Source organism: Vicugna pacos, chromosome 22 (genome assembly GCF_048564905.1).
Source record: "Vicugna pacos chromosome 22, VicPac4, whole genome shotgun sequence".
NCBI classification, from domain to species: Eukaryota; Metazoa; Chordata; class Mammalia; order Artiodactyla; family Camelidae; genus Vicugna; species Vicugna pacos.
Genome location: NC_133008.1, coordinates 15,392,072 through 15,414,280, shown reverse-complemented (window position 1 = coordinate 15,414,280; position 22,209 = coordinate 15,392,072). Strand labels below are relative to the sequence as shown.

Genomic DNA, 22,209 nt, shown 5'->3' with positions numbered 1-22,209 from the left:
ATGTGAATTATATTTTATTTATTTTGTTAACTTACTGCTTTATAGGTTAAAACTTCACTTTTTTCAGTTTTAATAAATCAATCCAACCAAACCTCTTCTCCCTAGTTTTGGTGGTTCTGTTTTAGACTCCTAGTCAAACCCAACTCTTAAGGAGTTGGTCCGAAACCTATTTAGTCTTCTTTTATTTCAGCTGTGCTCTGTCACTCTTCAAAGCCATTCTGTGTCTTCTCTTTGTTCTTCCAGTCAAATGTCCAGCTGTCTGGTCCGTGCAGAGCAGGGAGCACCCACCCACTCCACTTGTATACCTTCCACTCCCAAAATCAACCCTCAGAAGTCTATTACATGCATTCTTATGTGAGATATTTAAGACTCTGATCTTCATACATTCTTCTGGGCAGGGACCATAGCTCATTTAAGTTTAGAAATAACATTTGGAAGTTTACATATTACAATTATTTACTAATCAAAGTAATACATTTTGCTGTGGGGAATTTGGAAATACAGTAAACGATTAAGAGCTAAAAATAACTCAATACTGCACAATACAAAATCTTTACTGTTCTTATGTTTTTCAAACATTGAAAGCACACAATGAAAAAGCCATTAGAACATAATGTATATGCAATGTTTAACCTTCCTTTTTATTCCTTAACAGATCTGATGCTTAACCTAGACAGCACCCTTGTGGAAGTTCAGTCTTTAGGGAGGAAGAGGGAAAGAAGTTGGGGTGGGGGGTGATGCAGAAGGAGAAAAAGGAGGAGAAAGATGGGAAGATGAGGATGATGGCGGCAATTTGAAAGTTACTCCAAATGCATGATGCATATAGCAATAGAATAACACCCTCCCTCTTTTCTTTTGTTTTCTCTTTTCTTTGCTTTGCTTTGCCTTTTTTTGGTGTTCAGAAATAAAGAAGTAAGTTGAAAAACTCTACAATAGATTATTTGAGACTCCAGGATCTCACTGTCAAGAGCTAGGTCTCTCTGAGCTGTGACAACTACTTCCCATGAGAGTTAAGAACAGATCACGGCCAGCGAGATGGATCTCATGATTTGGTTGTGTTGGGATTTAGTTTGCTTTTCCTTTGCAACGTTAACTTGGAAACTTCACAGAACTTCTCTTTTGCATGGCTAATATTGAACAGATGCAGTTTCTGTCAAATGGAAGCAATATTTGAGCTCTTCTAATGAAAATTGTTTAAGTGCAGTGTATTCCTATTCTCTTATTAGGGTTATATTAGGCTACTGGCATTATTCATTATTTCTAAATAAAGCGAAATGTGGACCCCCATGCATGAAGATATTTATAACTTATTGATATTTAAAGGTTGTTAAATTAATCTTATTTAAATTACTTCTACTACCAACCACTGTTACAATAATTTATTATATAATACTACTTGAGGGTTTTCTTTTACTTTAATATAAAACTTGCAAAAGCAATACATTGCCTGTAGATTTTTCCTACAGTTCATTGTAACTGTGACTAATTCATCACAGCTGTTTAGACATGCAAAATCTATAATACTTCACAATGTTGATTTTCTGTTTCTGTTTTCTAAGACTGGAACTTGATTTGAAACCATATAATGAAAAATTACATGCATCTCACTGGCAGAAATATTGCTTTAACCACTTGGAGGTAGGAAGACCAGAAAGAGCCTGGTGACTCTGTGGAGGAGGATTCTGTACATGAAAGTCTTGATAACTTCTCTGAACTTCATTATGCCTCTCCAGAGCACTGACATTAGACCCACCTTTAGTTGTGTGGTTTTGATCCAGAGTTAATGTCTAATGTCATTGCATTCTCTCTTCCGTTATTGGCAAACCTGTGTTCGGTAGCTCAGAATTTCTTCCCAAATGTAATTCCTTGTGGAGTATCTGGAGACCCATAATCCTCTTTGTGAGTTAACCATGCCTCCTCCTCCTCTCCTGCTGTCCTTTCTTCCCCTCCTTCTCCTTTTCCTAAAGGATGTTATACTACTTTTAGTTACCCCATTCAAAGAGGTTGAGCAGAGGCAAAAATGGAAGTGGTGGGCTCCATCTTTTCACCTCTTAGCAGCTCTTACAACGGGTTAAAGGGGAAAACAAATCAAGGGTAAAGAGAGGCTTTGCGCTTATTGGTGGCGATGGATTAACACAGATGACTGAACGCTGCGTCAGTACCATTGTGTTCAGTATTCATACCGATGCTATCATTTTCGTAGTGATGATTGAAAGCTGCCTCGGTATCATTATGTTTGATATTCAAACTGATGTTATCATTTTCTTGGCTTGCATATGGAAAAAGACTGATGAATTATTAGTTACCTCCAATCTTGAACATGAGTAAATTAGTCAAATGCAAAATACGTTTATAAAATTCATGGTTATTATTCTACTGTTGGTATTATTTTTGAGCCTTCACACAGGAGCAGAACATGTGATGATCTTAACTGCTACTTAGTTATTCTGAGTACAAATATATAAAACACAGAGACCCTAAAAAAACAAGGGATGTATATGGATACAAGGAAAAGGATTGCTTTGTCAGCCAAACTCTTGTCATCATATAAAAACTAATGGATTTGCAGATACTAATTACTATACATAAAATAGATAAACAAATTTATACTGTATAGCACAGGGAACTATATTAATATTTTTTAGTAACCTATAATGAAAACAAATATGAAAAGGAACATATGTATGTATATGTATAACTGAAATATTATGATATATACCAGAAATTGACACAACATTGTAAACTGACTATATATATCAATTAAAAAGAATGCAAAAAAAAATTAATGGATATAGGAGGGGAGTTGAAAGATGCAGGTAAACTTATTCTTTAAAAATTGTCCATTTGTATGGAGTCTGGATATTTTATAAAGTGTATGAGAAACATGAACTGTTCAAACTAGGTGGCCATTCATTCATTCTTTCAAAAAATCCTTAATAGATGGCAACGCACGAAACAGAAACAGGCTTTGTCTTCATGGAGCTGGGAGAGGCAGGCATGAGCTGAAAACCCTAGAAGATGTACAGTCACTAATTGTGATAGATTCTGTGGGAGGAAATGAAAGGGATGATGAGACAATATGAAAGGGGCATAATCTTTATGACCTTGGACAAGGGAAATCTGTTTTAGGGAATTGATATTTAAGCTCAGGCTTAAAATATGAGTAAGAATTGACCCAGGGACCAGTGGAAAGAAGAGCTATTTCACACAGGAAGATCAGCATGGCTATGATCTGCTGTGATATAAATGCCTTCAAAGAGAGCTCCCCATTTATGGATTACCTACTCCATCAGATGTTTTTAGAGTAGCATATAATATTTCACATGGACTCTAGCAAAAATTTTTTAGAATCCATGCAATATCGAATTGACTGTTAGCAAGGACAAGGAGATACATGCAAGTCATTCCATGCAATTGTCCTTATTTTTTCCACCTATTTACAAAACCCCTTGATGATTCTTCTCAAAAGGTTCTGCTTTGAATGACTTGGAGAGACTAGCTTTAACTACAGCTAAGTTTGTGAAAGTTGGTTTTCATTCCAGGCTGGAATGAAAAAATCAGAAACCGCACATCAATACGTTTCAGAAAAGAAAAATAATTTGGTATCTCACTGCTACAAATATGCTGATATCTGAAGTTTAGTTTAAAGCTATTCTTAGTAAATAAGACTCAGCAATCGAGTCACATTTCCTGGTGTAGAGTTCATTTGGGATAATGAGACTTAAGGGTTGCTTGACTTCTGGTCCATTTCCTGATGTCCAATCCTATTATTAAGGTAAGAGAGTGTGAGAAAGGAGGGTAGCTCTTTGAGACTATTAGCTTCACCGTTCTACTTTATTGAATTCTTGCTTGATTTCTAGTTGCAGGACACGAGTGATTGTTTTAACTAGGGTCATAATTGGCACATAGAAGTATTTGCTGTGTAGTATTTGATGATATTTCTAGACATGAGTTTCTGGCTTTGGAAATTACCTGTCATCTTGAGTCTACTTTTTAAACATGTCTAAATTAAATAAATCCAAATTAATTTGTTTGTGAATGTCCTATCTTCGCTGACGTGATTAGCCACCAGACTTAAACAAATTTTCTAGTGTAAAATGTCAGTTAATTATTAATACATATTATTAAAGCAAAACAAGTTGCTGGAAGCATTTTTTGAATTTGTAATTGGATTTCTGTATGTTGTTCTTAAGTATAAGAACTCAACTATCAAGTTTCTTAATGGTAAACTAATTGTAATTTTGTTAAGTATGACGTGCTTTCAGATAAATAGAATAGCTTCTCTCCTTAGAAATCAAAAGAAAAAAATAATTCAATATTATCTCTAAACTTTATTACTCCCAAGTAATTTGAGTTATTAAATTTTTTAGAGTGAGTAGTATCTCACTGGCAATGGGGTATAGTACCAACTCTCCACGTAAATCCTCATTAAAATAGGATCTCTCAGTTTTGGTAGTGCTTTGTCAATATCAGAGGTAGAGTGTGTTTAATAAAATATTAAAAATACAATGTGATCCAACAAAGATAACTAAGAAACCTAGGGCCACATATACATCTTTTACATAAAATTCCCAACCTCTGTAAAAATTAGCACATAGATTGTGGCAGCGCTCACAGTAATGCCTGTCACCACCAAGTATCTTCAATTCAGGATAAATGTAGGCATCTTATCCCTGGCCTGGACCTGGTGACATCATGCAAATGGTGGCATTAGTGTCACGAGTAATAATGGCTTCCCCTTCCACCCTGTCAAACAATATCAGGCTGCTAGGCTCTAACTTTTATTGCAGAACTCAATGAAAACTAAAACAACTAAACTAAACTAAGCTAAAATAAACTAAACTAAAACAAGTACCAAGTTGCTGTGGGTGGGTTAGTAAAGTGATTCGCCAAGAAATAAATAATTACCAGAAGAGTGAGTACGGAGTATGAAATAAATAAATTACCAGAAGAGTGAGTACGGAGTATGAATTTTTTTTTAAATGAAATCCATAAAGGTTCTTTCTCTGTGGATTTTCTTTTTCTTCCTACTGTAAAATTGGAAGTTGTCACTTCACTATGGGGATCTGACAGTTAAATAATAGTTTGCAGGTGATTAGTAGAAGGAGAAATCACTGCCCATAGAAATAGCTCCATGACTCAGCAGATGAAGAGCCACAGTTAAGTTTACCAAGGAAACCCCACTGAACACGCAGGAGAGTAAAGTCGGGGGGCATGTTTCCTGTTGAAACACTTAGTGACTGTTTGTTAAACTTACCTTAACTGTCAGAATCATTTTCCCTTGGAACTGAAAGCCAGTTGGCCCCAACCTATTTCATTCGCTTTGGGCATTTTCAGTTTTGAAAGGTGAGTTATATTAAACGGCCCTCCACGCCCCCTTTTCTCCCCTCCCTCCCCCGTGAATGGAAAGGGATACTGGTAATACCCAGCTGTCTTGCTAGGACAGCTCCAAGTACAAAGAAAGGACAGTAGGGGTGGTGATTTTAATTATCTATGTAAATTAAACTAGGTGCTACAGTCCTGTGATTGAAACTCATTACTTTAACTTTATTGTTTAGTTATGAGTGTAAACCTCAGCTCAATTAAATTATAAACCAGATCCTGCTGGCTCCACACAGTCACAGAATTTGAAGGAAAAGAAAAAAAAAAATACAGCCAGAACAAAAGAGTACTTCAGCTGTCTTTTATACATCATCACACCGAACATACCAGGAGGAGACACCCACTCGGGGAACCCTTCCTTTTTCTTAAAGCTAGTCCTGTCCAATAGAAACAGGCCAGTGTTAGAAGCTGTTCACGTTTAAAAATGAAGTTACAGTAGATGCTTTCTTTCACTTTGATCAGTTTTGCTGAACACAGGGCGGTCTCATAACCCTCTCTCAAAATTACATACGTGTTAGAATCACAAGCTCAGTTTTTCCTCTGATGTCTGACACATCGTTTCATATTTTAGGGTGTCCTGTTTCTCACTGTGACAAATAAAGGTCATTCTTCCTGTCTATGTTTTTCTACCTTAGGGTGTTATCTGTAACTGTCAGATGGTGTAAACTTTGTAGAGTGTAGACTAATTGTCCTTAAATTAAATATATTAAAATTTCTAATTGTGGTGAGAAGCGATGCTGTATTTCCCCTTGAGTCATTGTTGAATCAGTTTCCTCACGTGGGAGATTTATTTAGAGATAGTTTTACTTCACTTAAAATAATTGAGCACATTCAGAATGCCAAAGTTATTGGATTAACTTGAAAAGTTGTACTTTCTCTGCAGATTTATTTCAAGAACAAATTTTAAGGTAGATGCCTTTAATTGACACTTAATTAACATGTTTAATTTCAGTTGATTATTTCCTGGAATTATATTTCTTATCCCAATTGTGGTATTTTGATGTGTAACAATTACACACTCTAGAATCAGATAATTTGGAATTTAATGGGTAATTAAGGCTGTTTGATTTTTCTAGCAGAGGTCATGACTATTGGTGATAATAGTAATAAGAGTGAAAGTTGTATTGAGCGCTTAGCACGTGCCAGGAACCACAAAAGTATGTCACAAGCATCGCTTCACATACTTTTAACAATAATGCTGTTAAATGAAGATATTCTCATTATTTCTTAGCCCATTCTAAGCGTAGGGAGGCTGAGTAACCCAATGCACTTTAAAAGCTATTAAATGTCAGAGCCACTCTACTTGACTCCCAAGCCCATCTGGTGGGAGTAAATTGAATGGTAGAGCGATATATCGCAGTTAGACCTAAAATAAAAATGAAGGTAAATAAAGAATGGTATTTAACTCTCACATCTGGCTGCCTTTCCACTATCAGCATATCTTTTACTGAATTATATAAGGTGTTTTTTTTCCGCAGCTTTACTGAAATCTAATTGACACATACAACATTGTAGAAGTTTAAAGTGTACAACATCTTGATTTAATACACTTTTATATTGGAAAATGATCACCACCATAGTATTAGCTAACACCAGCAGCACATTACCTAATTACTAGTCCTTTCTTGTGATGAGAATGTTTAATATTTACTCTCTTAGAAGCTTTCAAGTGTATAATACAGTAATGTTAGCTATAATACCATGCTGTACATTAGATCTTTAGAATAAGTATTCATCTTATCACTGGAAATCTGTACTCTTTGGCCAATACCTTCCTGTTTCCCCCACCTCCTAGTCCGTGGTAACTGCCATTCTACTCTGTTTTGATGAGTTCTGCTTCTTTAGATTCCATGGATAAGCGATATCATAATAGTGTTTGTCTTTCTCAGACTGGCTTACTTTGCTTAACATAATACCCTTAAGGTCCACCCATGTTGTCACAAATGGCCTGATGTCCTTTCTCATGGGTGAATAATATTCCATTGTGCGTATATACATACACCCCATCTTTATCCATTTGAAAGAAGGTCCAGTATGTCATCTCAACTTGCATCCAGAGCCTAGCACAGCATTCAGCACAAATAGGCTCTCCATAAATATTTGTTCAATTTAATTTAATTGATGTTTATTTTTTTAATATACTAAAATATGAAATGCATTTGCTCAGTTCAGAACGTAGCTCCTATTAATGCATGAATAACTTAACCTCTAAAGTTTTCAAGTTGAGTGACTTTCTTTGCCTTGTGTCTTCTAAACGCAGTAGTATGCTTGCTAACTTCTTCTCTAGAGCAATTTACATGTGCCCACTAATATGGATTTCTATAAAATAGTGTCGATGACATGGCCAGTGGCACCTTGTGATGCAGCTAGTGAATTTCTATGTTATATCAAAGCAAGCTATCACTAATTTGTAGAGCTCACCTTATTCCCTTTGCAAATGCTATTGCTATTAGAAGGACCCTTGGTATGAAGAGGGAAACAAAGACAGAGGGTCAGCATTTTATGTTTCACATTATAAATATGTCTCAATTGTTATTTTTCCAAACTGTGTTTATAGAAAAAAGTCAATGCCTATTCAAAGAAAAGAAATGAGAAGAAAAAAAAGAGAAAAGAAAAAATGTTGACAATTTAATACAGTTTGGTTTTATTGTCATTGTTGTTTGGCTTCTGGGCTGGAGAGCTCCACCTGTGATTATATCTACATCCCTTGAATTGTAATTGCAATTCTTTCAATGTATTGTCACGTACATAAATAATCCCCAGTCTCGCTATGTTTCCAAATACAAATGTAAATCATTGCCTCTCTTCATCTCTCATTTTAAGATGAGATGGATTCCGAGTGAAGTGCTCTGTGGGACAGAATTTAAAAGTGAGTGAGAGAGAAAGAGAAATGGAGTTGGGGAAGTAGGTGAGGTCATGTTTGAGCATGGCATTCACCTTGTCCATGCTGCCATCCCTGTTTTGGGGGGCATTTTGTTCTCTGCCATGCATTCCACAAATATTTATTAAATATCTTCTATGGATGTAGCACTGTGATAAAAGATGAGCATAAATTCCAAGGTAAGTAAGAATGGCCCCATATCCTAAACTAATCTATAATCTAGTGGAGAAGAGATAAAACAGACCAGAAGACAATGCTGACTGTTCTCCAAGTTGGTGAGATAAAAGATTGTGGGCGTTCAAAACGAAAGAGATTGTCTTTGGTTTTGGACAGGCCAGGAGGGTAAGAAAAAATTTCAGTGAGAAAGTAAAATGTGAGTTGGCCTTGAGGAAAGAATAGGCTTCAGCTACTGTGGACAGTCAGATGGAGAGGCCAGGAAGCGCTGCACACTGGTTCCCTCCTCCTTCTCCCACCCTAGAATAAAAACAGCCTCCTTCTAACCACTGTCAGGCACTGTTCAACCTGAATGCTTCTTTGCTAGCAATTCCTACAGTAGATACAGAGTTTGCACACCTTTGTTGTAAAAGGACTTGCCATAGAGGCAATCTTAAGGACTCTGCCATTAACTTCCTTTGAGGTAGAAAGGAATTTACTTCTCTTTGTTGAACCTCAGTAACTTCCTCCATGAATAAGAGAAATGAACTAGAACTAAGGTTGCAAGTACCAGCTCCAATCCATTGGTTGTGACTGCCTGGCATGCCTGGTAGGCTGTGTTGTAAGCACTAGCAGGCCAAGCCTGAACAAAGCAGAAAGAATTAGGTGATCCATTAGTTATGTCTGCCATTGGCATAGAATGAAAGAATGTGTTACATTTGCCACATATGTCCAACCACACATTTAATTGGCTCAACCAAGGAGACATTCGACAATTTGGGGTTCCTAAATACTACAGAATGCTTTTATTTCTGACTTTCTCCAGGAAGAGTGGGATTTGAGGTAGAAGTTCTCAAGTTGTAGAGGTGCTCTTAGAAGCTCATGATCAGCCTTTATAAGCAACACATCTGGATTTTAAAGCAAAGCTGAAATCCTGAGCATTTGAGTTGTGCAATTTTCTATTTTAGAGAGAGCTGAAGCAGACAGGCAACCTCAGGATTGCCTGGGAAGTGGGCTAGAAAGCTCTAGATTTGAACATAATTGACTGTTAGTTGGACTTGTTTATGAATGAACTTAAAAGATATCTTGAAGGTATCAAAAGATGTCTTGGTGACTGGATTATTTAAGTAATGCAAGGAAGGAGACACAAAGAATCACGGAAAGCATTTGAGAAGGCACAGAACGGTGTGCTTAGATGGGTGGATGTTTGCAGGAGGAGACCTCTGATATATAAACTGAGATATATTTGTTAGTTGCTAAAATAACTTGGCATGGCCCACTCAGCTCTTCTGGCAACTGTAAACTCCACTTGTTTAAATTCTGAGTTTCATCAACATGGTTTCAAAATAGTTCCTTTAAAATGAATACCCTCACACTGGATGCCGAGGCACATGATGGTGGTTAATAAGCATAATCTTTATTTTATGTTACACGGATTACAATCCCTACACTTCCAGGGGCCCATCTGAATCATTGGCGGTAAGGGATTGATAGAAAGAGCACTGTCAGTGCCTCTAAAAAAGCAGGAAGGAATAGCGTCCTTTGAATGTTTGTTTTCCTTCTCCTGGTGTTTCTTTGACAGTCTATTTAGCCTCCTAACTACACTTCTTAGGTTTAGAAGAGGGCTGAGAGTTATTACAAAATTATGTTTAAAGTATAGTTTATCCGTTGCCCTCCAGTGACACAAATGTCAGAATTACCTATGAAAGTCCAGGAGAAGCAATTTAATCCTTCCTGTGCCTGAGCCATGGTGGTGTCTGTTTTTATGAAGTAGTTTTCTGGTGTTTTTTTTTTCCCCCTCCCTTTTATGATTTTAAATGGAGAAGTTGTGGCATCGTATCTTACGTTGAAGTGAGGATAAGAGCCATCGCAGAGCGCGGCTAGTTGTCAGTGCCCTTAAATTATAATTGATTAGTCCACGAATCAAGGAGTGATGGGGGATTGGATTTTGAAAGAAAGTGGGACTAGGTGTAACTAGTTTGAAGATCTGATTTTATTGTGGAAGAGTTGAAACACAAAGGTTTCCCCAAAGTCTCATTTTTCATAGACGTGAGATAAAATCTGTAACTCTCATTCCACCAGGGTTTAAGCCATTTGTTGGCTTTAATTTAATTGGAGAGAAAGCAAGGAATAATGGTTTACTTTGAGCTCTCTTTTATCTTCCTTAGTAACATGTCACTTACATGACCCAGGGACGCTGTGAGGGTTTTCAAAAGACCTCTTTAAAGTATGCCTGTACTTCTTTGGGCACTAAAATATGTTTTACTTGGAGATGTTCAGGGGCAAGAAAATACAGAATATCATTTTAATAACAGAGCAAAACTCAGTGAAAAGAAAGTAAACAGCAAACACAGGCTGAAAAACCGGGGTGATGAGAGAAGTCTCCTTCCCCCGGAAGTGAAAATGCTCAGATTTAGAGTAGATATTTACATGCCTCATGAGCCTGTTTGGTAGGAAACACTGGTAACTATGTAGATTCTGTGAAACCTCATTATACTTCTGCAGCTAAATGTTTGTTTTGGCAAGTTGTGCCCTACCTTTGGTATCATGTCATTCTCAAAAATCCCCCGGCATGGCCACTTTAGAGCAGGTGCATTTGACTGGATACGCTGAACACATTCCATCTGCTGTAATGAAGTGCACTTATTCTTAGCTGGGAGTAGTCAGTCATGTTCTGTGATTCCTCCAGATCCATTCAGCAGGAGCTTTCCTGTATCTCAAAATATCTCATCCTAGACATTCAGGAGCCACTCCTATGAGATGAAAAGCAGTTTAGCCTTCTCTGCCATCCTATTGTTAGCTTGGCTATTGAGTTGACCGACAGTCATCATCTTGCTGACTAGGACTCTGTTCTCCTCTGTCTCACCATGGTCAAATCAGTGCCTTAGTTCTCTGGGAAGGAAGAATGATAAGGCATCTAAGTATTGTGTGTTCTTTCACCAAATATTCTCTTAACTATTTCTTTGTTTTTTAATTGAAGTATAGTCAGTTTACAATGTTGTGTTAATTTCTGGTGTCCAGCATAGTGATTCATTTATATATATGTATATATGTGTGTGTGTGGGGGGGTAACTCCTTTTCATACTCTTTTTCATTGTAGACCATTACAAGGTATTGAATTTAGTTCCCTGTGCTATACTGTAGGAACTTGTTGTTTATCAAGTGGTAAGCGATTATTAGAAAACAAATGCTCACAGATATCCAGAGACATGAGAGAGCCCATGGCAAGTTTGGCTAGGGCTTCTTAAAGGAGGGGCAGGGCCTGATGACTGACAGGTAGATCTTCTATAGGTAAGAAGCCAGGAGAGGTCATTTCCGACAAAAAGGACTGTAGGTGCAGAGTTAGAAATGGAAACAACTCACATGAGATGGTAAAGTAAACTCTCTGATCATGATCAGTGAGTTCTCAAAGGTAAACACTGGAAGTGAGAGTTGTAAACATATTTTGGCTCTTGTCCACAGGGCACATAGTTTCGTTTTAATCTGAAGTAGGTCGTTGGCAAAGTGCATTTAAAGCATGAAACTTCAACAGTCCTGCTCTCTTCATACTGCATACACATGAAAAGAGTTGGCGAAGTCACGATTTTTCTACTGCCTACAGGATGTAGACCATGAGTAAATACATGCATGTGTCTCCATAACACAAATAATAGGGAAGCAGCATTGTTCATATCACAGTCATCGTATGGATTCAATACAGGATTGTGTTATTCATAGATTTTAGATGATTTGTAAATCAAGACATGTAATTTAGAGTCTACTTTGTGGGCTGCCTTTTCACGTAGTCTTGATATTTTTCTCAGAACTCTGTATCATGCATAGACATTTAGACCTCTTGTTCATGCAAACAAATCTTGATGAAATATTCCCAGTGGCCGTAGAACCAGCCACCATGCTAAGTGCTGGGGGTGCCAAGGGAGAAGTCTGCAGAGCCTTGCCTTCAAAGAGCCTGAAGTCAGTTGAAGAAGATTGAGAGGCAAAACATAGGACAATTTTTAGTTTACTCTGTAAATATGTGGGCCAAGTTCATTTCCAGTTTTCTTGTTAATTTTGTTTATTTGACCAAAGGAAACTTCATGTGTGTGCAAGTTCTGTCCTTTTGATAAGCTCTCTAGTAAGCTTTGTTCTGAAATAGCTAGAATATGAGCAGAGGGGACACAATTTTCTAGAGATTTCTATTGACAGTAATTGTATACAAGTGCCAGAAGACATATCAAAATGCTAATATTTGTATTTAAAGTATTGATATGGATTATACATAACCATATTTAAAAGTGGGGGAAGTGTAGGGGGAAAATCTAGGAAAACCAGGTAAGATCTAGGATTCTGTAAAAGAAACCAGATAAAAATTCATTATTGTTAATGAAAGATATCCTCTAACTTAATATATAGTGTTTATTTCACAACGTTTTAAGAGTTTGAAGATATGAAGCCTAAGTCTTTCTTTTGAAATTTCATTGAACACCTAAAAATCCAAGCATAGCTTCATTTACATATTTTCCCCAGACATTTCAACAAAAAGCAAAAAGGAGAAAAGTTCGATTTCACAAAAGATCTCTAAATAGAAACCCAATTAAAGAAATTGCTAATTATCCTTTGATTCGATAATCATGACCCTTTCCCCATCTCCAGGGGCACCTCTGCATCTCGAAAAATCGTGGCTTCTGCTTATGATCTTGACTGGTAACTTAATGTGGTGATTAAGAGACTTTCCTTGTATATTTGCATATATACAAAGACATACATGTCCTTTCAAATTACACCTACCTTCTTCTTAGGTGAATGCTATATTAAATTGCAATGAAATGCTAAGGTCCCTCACTATAATGATTTTCCACATCCCCATTTATTTGTTGATTATTAATGCAGGCTTCCTGAGTTGTGTTCTTGCTATTTTGTCTTTAAAACTACTTTCAGGGTTTTAGCATCATATTCAAGAGGCCAGTCAGAGTTCTGTGCTTGCAGCTTCATTAAAATTCTGTCCTACACATCATCTGACTCACACTTTATAATCTATCAGAACACCTGTTTTCTTTACAATGGCCACGAGGCAGCTCAAAACACTGTGGTATTTAGCATTTAATAATGAGCACAAGATATGTATTTTTGACACTTTAAATTTCCTTTAGAAAAGTGGGTGGAAAAAAGCCAAGTGTGAATGAATTATCTAAACTTTTGCAATTTCATAATGTGAATTTTAACCAACTTTAAAAAATATATGTATCGGGACGCGCCTTCTTTGTCAGCAGGCGTTACATTGGCTAACTAGGAAAGGACGAAGAGGGAAATAACTTTAAAATGTCACTGCATAAACTAATAGTGATATAGAAAGTATTTTAAGAAGAGTCTGTGATGATTACTTTCCCTGTTTACATACCCGTCTCACAGACACTTCATTGTAATTCTCACTCTGCGAGGAAGCTGAGAAGTTTAATGTCACTGTTAATATCTAGATATGTTTATAATTTAGTGACTTAAATAAGTGATGGGACATACACAAACTTACGTGTATGTATACATACATATATATATGTATACACAAAATTTTAAAATACATAAAAGAATATGTATATTCTTTTAAGTCCAGACATTTAGAATGTGATTTTAAAATGGTCCTCAATATAATTGTACCTATTTGAAATACTTCAAGGGAGGGGTACGGAGATAATGGATGGTCTCAGAAGGGTGAAAGTCTGTCACTATATTATGTAAATGAAGAAACGTCTGCTCGTGCTTGTAAACTGCTCTAGTTTTAAGCACTAATAGAGGACATACTGCAAGTTGATTATTGTAATCCTACAGCGTTATCTCATCAGTGAGCGGATTAAGGGAGCTCTCTCTGCTGAGGGGTCTGAATAAGCGTTTTCATTTACTCCCTACTGGGTCATTGACAAATGGAGGTTTTATCTGGGAACATTTAAAAGCATATACAGTAAACAAACCTATAGTTTCTTGCCTAGCTTGAGTTCTTTCCTGGATTCATGCTATTTCAGGAAGGCTGATGCCATTCCACGTAGCATAGCAGGTCAGCTAATTCCTGTTGTGTCTCCCAGAGTGAGTGTTTTGTGCAAGGGGGTTGTGGAGGGGAGGGGGGTTCGAGTGGGAGAGAACTGGGCCCACCCTATGACCAAATATTTGGTGGTCTCAGTTCACTTCTCCTTTCTCTTTATCCGTTGGTTCAGATCTAGACACTCAGCAATGACATTCACTTTCTGTCCAATGACCCTACTATAGACGCCAATAAAGCCAGCCTCCAAAATTGGATTTTCCTCTTCCTTGACCAAAATCAAAACTTGCCTTTTACGCACCTCCCTCAGGATCTCAAGAGACCGCGAAAGTATTCAATTCAATAAGAGTGGAGAAAACTCTAAAAAAGGTGCATGTATTTATATTAGGTTGTATCATGTGAAGCTGTCATTTTTGTAGGACCAAATAGTTGAGTGTTGGTCATTTTCTCCAGCTCAATTTGAAATTTCTAGATAATGTGTATAGGTTAACTGGGGTTTTAGTGAGAAGGACAGAGGTAAAGACCATCGGCTGATCATGTGAGTGTTTATATATTCTCCACAAGACTAGGTATATGTTTCAGACACCTGTCATATATTCTACCATTTAATCCTCTAATAATCCAACATGAAAATTAAGACCGAATGATCAACCCAGGGTCACACGGTGAGAGCAGAAGGATCAGATCAGAACTAAACTAAGATTTTTATGACTTTAAAGCCCATGTTCATTTTATATTGTCTCCAAAGAGTCCAAATGATAGAATGTTAAGTCTGATTCAGGTGCAACCAGTGGTGGAAATCACTGGGAAGAAGGGGAAAGAGAGGACTCTTGGGGCCTGGAGAATCAGCCACATAGGCAGGGCCCAGGCTGTGTTCAGATGTAGCTTTGGGGGAGAGAAGTCATATGACCCACTATGGTGGCTTATTTCTTGTAGGTTTATCCAGCAGTGTTTCTGTTGAGAATGTGGAAAGAACAAAGCTCTACTCAGTCCACACCCTTTCCTCTTGCAGTACAGGGTTTAAATCCATAATGCTTTCCCGTCCACTGGAGGCCACTCTTGTTTCCTTGCTCTGACAGAGAACAACCATGCATTTAGTTAAATTTTGTCCTGTGTGGTTCTTTCATGGCTTCTATGCTTTCATAATATCTTCTTATCCAGGCAAGAACCTCTTCCAAGACAGTAACACTGTCTTATCTTTATTTTATACTTCCTACAAGGTTTGTTCCAATACTAGACATATAACAGGTCACCAAATACATGCTGACTGGTTGATCAGTGAAGATCCTTGATTCAAAGTTTCACTCTCAGATCTACCACTGGTCCCTTTTTTAAAGCTTTTTAAAAAGTTATTTCAAAAAACAAAGCCAAGGTTAATTTCACACAAATATCTGGGGAGGGAAGGGGCAGGGGTGGGAGTGGTGGGCTTGATCCTTACCTCCTCTTCTCTTTCACACTGTATTATCGTAAAACCAAAGGGGAGGGCTTGCCGGACCAGCGGGAGAGCCAGAGCAGCTTCATGGTCATATGATCAGGGAGAACGTCATTGTCAAAAAGGAGCTGCACCTGCTGGGAATTTAGCATCAAGTGGTGACAGAGGACCCTCCAGAGATGCAGAACCTCAGCTCCAGCAGAACACAGGATGTATCTGTTCTGCAGGACACTTTTATTCTTGTCTTGCCAGGACTCCGCCACTCCCAGCACAGGTTCAGCTGCTCATCACAGCGGTGCTAGTGGGCATTTGAGTTCTTGAAGCTGCTGAAGGGGAAGCCAGGGTTGTTCAGGGGTGGCTCTTCCCTGCTGGGCTGGGTGACCCGGTCCAAGCCTTGGGACTGGTTGACTTCTCAAATCCGTTTATCTTCATGGTCTTCCAAGCCTTTATAGAACAGGAATACAGGGCCGCTGAACATTAACATTGGAAGTTCTTTCTAAGGCATTGAATCATTCAACCAGGAACACCACAGTCTGTGCCAAAACAATACATTTTCTTGAATAAGGATTCTAGGTGTGTAATACACATTTATTACATTGGAGCTAATGGCTCAACAGCTAAAACGGTTATATAACTTTCAAAAGAAGGGGAAAAACTCAAGGTGTCCAAAGATCACTACCTCTAAGTAAACATGAAATTATATTTTACTTAGAGAAGACCATGAAGAGTCGAAAAATGTAACCAATTCCTTTAGATATCAAAATTGTTTGAATTTATTATTTCTTAGAAGTGGGTTTTGACTTACAATTCATAATCAAAAGGTGATTGTCTTTTAAAACACACACACACATATACACACCTACACACACATAAGTAGTTTGGATCTAGGCACTCCAGGAAACATGTCAAATTAATATTAAGTTAATGTTAGTTTTAACTTTAATATGACATTTGCAAGATGGACCATTAAAAATGTGGTAAGTGAGTACTTGAAGACACCTAAAAGAACATAGAAAACATTCTAAAATGGAAGACTTAAGTTACAAAGTGTTGAAAATTAGAAACTTGATTCACCATTTGTGAGCATAGACTAAATGGAGCCTAGACATTTAATTGAAGTTAAAATTCGAGTTAATGATACCAGATATTTAATCAACTGATGCCTTAAAATACCCAGCAACGAGCAGTTGGGGAAGTGCACATCTGAGCTTTAAAGTATTTTGGTATTCTCTGTAGCCAGGCTGCGTCTGTGTTAGATTAGGTCTTATTGTGCAGTGCATATCAAGATGCCATCACTCGAGATGCCCGTATAACATCAAACAAAGTGGTTATGAAACAGCAGGATCTCCACAGGAAGCAAAGAGATATCTCAAATAGTACGTAATCAAACTTGGAAAATGGTGTAACATCATCAGATGAATGGTTAGGTCTATATAATGTTTTTAGTTAATCTCTCTCCTGCTTGCCAGAAACAGGCACATTCATGTTCCTCCAGGAAGAAGTGGGAAGGTGGGATTTTTGCATGAGGTTAATAATATGGAAAGTTGGCCCATTATGTCTATGGAAGATGAAGAATGAGAGTTGTTCTGGACATAGGTAGACTATTCTGGCGTGATTATTCTAGATGCAAAAGGTCCCAAGGACCTCTGCAGACTAGAGTCCATGCTCCATCATTTCAGTGCTGTGTCCATGTTGCTTGTGGCTTGACTTCTCTCTGTGTTATTCTCTGTAGTCTTTGTGTGATCTAATCCTTTCTCTCCATCACGGCATTGCTTGCTCACTGGTCCTGCTTTCCTGAAACTCTACCTCCACGGGGCCTGTTATGGCCTGTCTGACTTAGCTCCCAAATTCAATTCTCACCTTCAGCTCCACTTCTTAAACACTAAATTCTTTCTTGGTTATTTACCCAAATTCATTAAATAATGGCGTGGTTGAATTGTTTGTTGGTTGGTTTTGGGTGCCAGATCCTGTTTACCACAACTGCCTATCAGTCAGGGCTCACCTCTTGTTAATGAGCCAAGATTCAGTGAGATCATAGTGATAGAAGGGTCAAGTGGCCAACAACAGGGTCAGGTGGAGCTGGGCATTCTGGAAGGGCTGCGGTCACGGTTGTTATTGCAGAGGGTGATGTAGGGAATTGTGTCATGACGGACAGGTCTCAGAAATAAAAGACATCCAGGCTCTTCATAGCCAGAGACAAAGGTTGTCAAAGATAACTTTTAATGTCTCAGATTAAGTGGGTGAAGCCAAATCCACTACTTGAGCCAATAAAAAGCGAGTTATATCGCTGCTCAAATATGTGAATTTTTCCTTGGGAAGAGGTCAGCTGGTTTCATTTCTAACACCTTTGCTTACTGGAAGAGCGCTAGAGCAATGAAGCTCAAATTTTGAATATCCATTGACTTTGAATAAACAGGCAGTGTCATGGCTAAGACTGGACATGGTGAGAGCCACAGGATTTATCTGGAGACTCTGCAGAAGCATTCATCATGTGTGGTTTATATGGGGCATTAGTGAGTCAGGCTTATCACTGTGTATGGTGGGTTCTTGGCACAGTCAAATATGGACGTGGCATTTTAATATGCCTTCCGACTGGTTGCAGAAATCCTTATTATTTCACGAATTAGCTTCAGCAATGCAAATTCCATGTGTTGTAGGGAGTTCTGGGATCAGCATTAAAGAAAGTGTTGCCATTGTGTTGAACTGTGAAATTTATGCAGAATAGAGTCCAAAAGTGGACTTGGCCTCCTGAGGCTTAGAAAGATGTAAAAGTTAGCTAATGCAACTCTGTATCAGTCAACTCTTGCCTTACTGGGGCAACTGTGATTGCTCTAAAAAAATTACCTTTAGAAAAAAATTTAATTAAAAGGTTCTACTTTCTTTTTTATTTTTTACTTATATCCAAAAGAACATTGGTGTACAATATTAATTTATAGTGTCCTTTGAGAGCTGAACTCTCTGTGTTAACCCTCAATTTCTATAGCACAATCGTAGTTTCAGGTTTTCTTAAGACCTTTCAAATCTTTCTAATGAATTGATGTATTCTACATTTCTCCCTTCCCTTTAGACAGTTACCAGTTGAGTTGTTCCTGTCTAATTTCTTTTAATATCCCTACTCTTTAGTGTATTAAATACTGCTCATATCATGACAAGACCTTTTTACAGTTAAACATGAAGTAGCTTAAATGTTCTGGATAAATTAGCTTGCTTAGAAAAAGTCCCCATTTGGACATGGACTTAAAGCATTCCCTTTTATAGACTGAGGGCATGTCTACACTTACTTTTGAACAAAAGTGGCATTCTATTAAGCTAAATGGATCCCACAGTCAACCTTATTTCAATGATCAAAAGCGAAGAGTCAGAACTTGAAAGAGTTAGGTCATGAAAGAGGGCTGGGATGCGAAGTGAGCAATGAACCAAGGGTGAGGAGGTCCGTGCCCAACTCTGTCCTAATTATCTGTGTGACCTTGGGCCCCTCACTTTCTCTCTGGGTCTAGTTTTCCCATTTGTAAAATGAGGTGATGGAGTGCTCAATCTCTAAGGATCATTTGCCTACATTATTTATTTAATACCTGAAGGGAAATAACATTCATCCTGGCATTTTATAAAGTTAGAATATAAAAATATAAATCTATCTAAGAAGCCATAACTTTTACATTAAGATAACAAGTGTTCTGGCAGAGAACAAAAATGAGTGAATCCCAACCAGATCCATTCTAAGGGATAATGCCTGGATTTTGAGAGTCTCATGCCGCCCCGGGAGATAAGACTGGTTACTACCATGTTCTCCTTTGTCCATTTAAAAACAAAACAAAACCAAAAAAAAATGCTCTGTCCTAATAAAAATGTCCTGTATAGACATGTGGCCACCAAATGCAAGCGGTATTATATTCGTTTCTTAGGGCTCCCTTAACAAAATGCCTCAAACAACAGAAATTTATTTGCTCATAGTTCTGAAGGCCAGGAGTCCAAAACAAGGTGTCCACAGGGCTGCTCTGTCTCTCTGAGGGCTCTGTAGAAGGAACCACTCCTCATCCTTTTCATCCCTTGGAAGCTGTCGGCATCCCCTGGCTTGCAGTCACATCTCCTTCTGCTCCCTTTTCTTGTCACCTTCTCTGTGTGTCTGTCTCTCTCTGCTTCTCTCATATAGGGATACAGGTGAGGGCTCTGAGGAGCCATCTGGATAATCCAAGGTAAGCTCCTCCCCTCAAGATCATAATTCATCACATCCTTTGCCCTATAAGGCAGTACTCACTGTTTTACCGTATAAGGTAATATTTATAGGTTCCAAGAATCAGGACAAGTGTGTATTTCTGGGGACTGCCATTCAGCCCACTCTCGGTGGGACAGCCCGTAACTAGTGAGCATGCGTCTCAGTACCATGAGACCAGCCACGCAGTCAGTGCTACCGTTGCACGTAGGAACACTGGCTCAGTGTTAACAGAATTTCCAATTTTAAAAGAAAAGCTAGAAACCTGGATTTGCGCCTACGTGTGAGTGAAATCCCCTGATATTTGATCATGGCATGTTGAGGGGAAAAAAAAAAGAGAGAGAGAGAGAGAAACTGTAAAGTCCAGATAAAACCCACATTCATGCAAGGGCTGCTAGAATAACATTGCCTTTGAGATAGTACTTTGTATCCCTATTCATTAACTCAACAAATATTTATTTAGCACCTAATAGAATAATGTTTATTTTAGATTGACCCAGGGAGACCTTGCTGTTTTGAGAAAATCACTCTCAAAATGTAAGTCTCATAATTTTCCTTAAAAAAAGAAAGCATTTGCTCTGCATTTCCTTTCTGGAGATGTTACCTATGATTTGGTGAGCTTTATTGAGGTCCATGGGGCTTCATGACCCTGGAATGAAGTTAAGATCCAAATTCAAAATTTCAAATGTGGTCTGATTGCTGAGTAGCTTGGTGATCATAGTGCCCCCAGATTGCCTAATATCTTACATTTACTAGGTGTTCACCTTGGCTGTCTTGACTAGGGTTCTTTTTAGATGAGAACAACAAAGCCATTCACATTTCATATAACCCCTCATCCCCATTGAGTCAGCATTGCTGAATTAGGCCAACGAATTAGGATGCCAAGTCCTTCAATGTCATTCATCATTGGCAGTTCAGCCTCATGTTTCTTTAATACAGAGGAGAAGGTTCTTGCAGGTGCCCAGTCTGCCCTCAGTAACTGTGAGACCTTACCTAAGTCCATTAACTTCAGTTTTCTTATTTGGAAAACAGAGATGAAGTAAGCAGATCTCAAAGTTTTCATTATAAGAAAAAAAAATTGTAACTACGTGAGGTGATGTATGCTAACGAACCTTGTGGCATAATCCTTTCACAATATACACATATCAAATCATTGCACTACACACTTTAAACTTATGCACTGGTATGTGTCAATTATATCTCAATAAAACTAGAAGGAAAAAAATAGCACTATCTCCTCGCCTAGACTGTTTTGAGAATTAAAGGAGTTAAGGCATGTACAGGGGAAGACCTGGCACATAGTGAACAACTAATAAACATGTTATTTTAATCAGTTTGTCTTTATTATTACCAAATGTTGGTAAATACCCTCACTTTATTGTTCTCTCTCCTTTTCCTATGTTAGTGCTTCTCAAAAGATGATTTTTGTTTGATTCACCTGAGGATCATGTTAAAATGCAGATTCTGGTTTGGTAGATCTGAATGGGACCTACTTCTGTATTTTTAACAACCTCCTGGGTGAGGCTGCCTGTCTGAAGATCACACTTTGAGTGGACTGTGAAACTGCCTGTACTTTATTATCATCTGGGAAGCTTTCAGAAAATCCCAGTGCACAGCTCCCTCCCCACCCACAGACCAATGAAATCAAAATTACTGTGGTGGGAACCCAGACTATTAATATTTTTGTAACAGCTCCCTGAGTCTTAGTTCTGGTTACTGTAACAAAATACCATAAACAACAGAAATTTTTTTCTCACAGTTCTGGAGACTGGAAGTCTGCAGTCAAGGTGCCAGCATGGACGGGTTCTGGTGAGAAACTCCTAGTGGGTTGCAGACTGTTGACCTCTTGTATGGAGAGAGAAAGAGTGAGCTAGCTCAGTGGCTTTGTCTTAATAAAGGCACTAATTCCATTCACAGGGGCCCCACCCACATGATCTAATTACCCCCTAAATTCCCCACCTCCACGTATCAACATATTAGGTTCAGGGTTTTAGAATATGAATGTTGGGGGGAGGTGAACATTCCATTCACAACATCAAGGGAATCTAACATGCAGCCACAGTCAAGAACCACTCTCTTACTATATAAACATGTTCATATCCTCTCAAATAATGGTGTTTAAAAAAAAAAATCAGTCCTCTCTA

The 22,209-nt window shown here is 38.1% G+C and overlaps 1 protein-coding gene and 1 long non-coding RNA gene across 8 annotated transcripts in view; one reads left to right on the top strand and one right to left on the bottom strand.

The window, feature by feature from the left end:
* Positions 1–22,209, top strand: part of LOC140688427 (teneurin-2-like) — a 595,904-nt gene that overhangs the window by 536,332 nt on the left and 37,363 nt on the right. The window lies entirely within an intron of this gene.
* The window catches only part of LOC140688428 (uncharacterized), an 89,452-nt gene that overhangs the window by 66,929 nt on the left and 314 nt on the right, over positions 1–22,209 (bottom strand). For all 5 annotated transcript variants that reach the window (XR_012063119.1, XR_012063117.1, XR_012063118.1 and 2 more), the window contains exon 2: positions 21,823–21,910. This is a non-coding gene — a long non-coding RNA (uncharacterized lncRNA). The remainder of the gene's footprint in view (positions 1–21,822; positions 21,911–22,209) is intronic.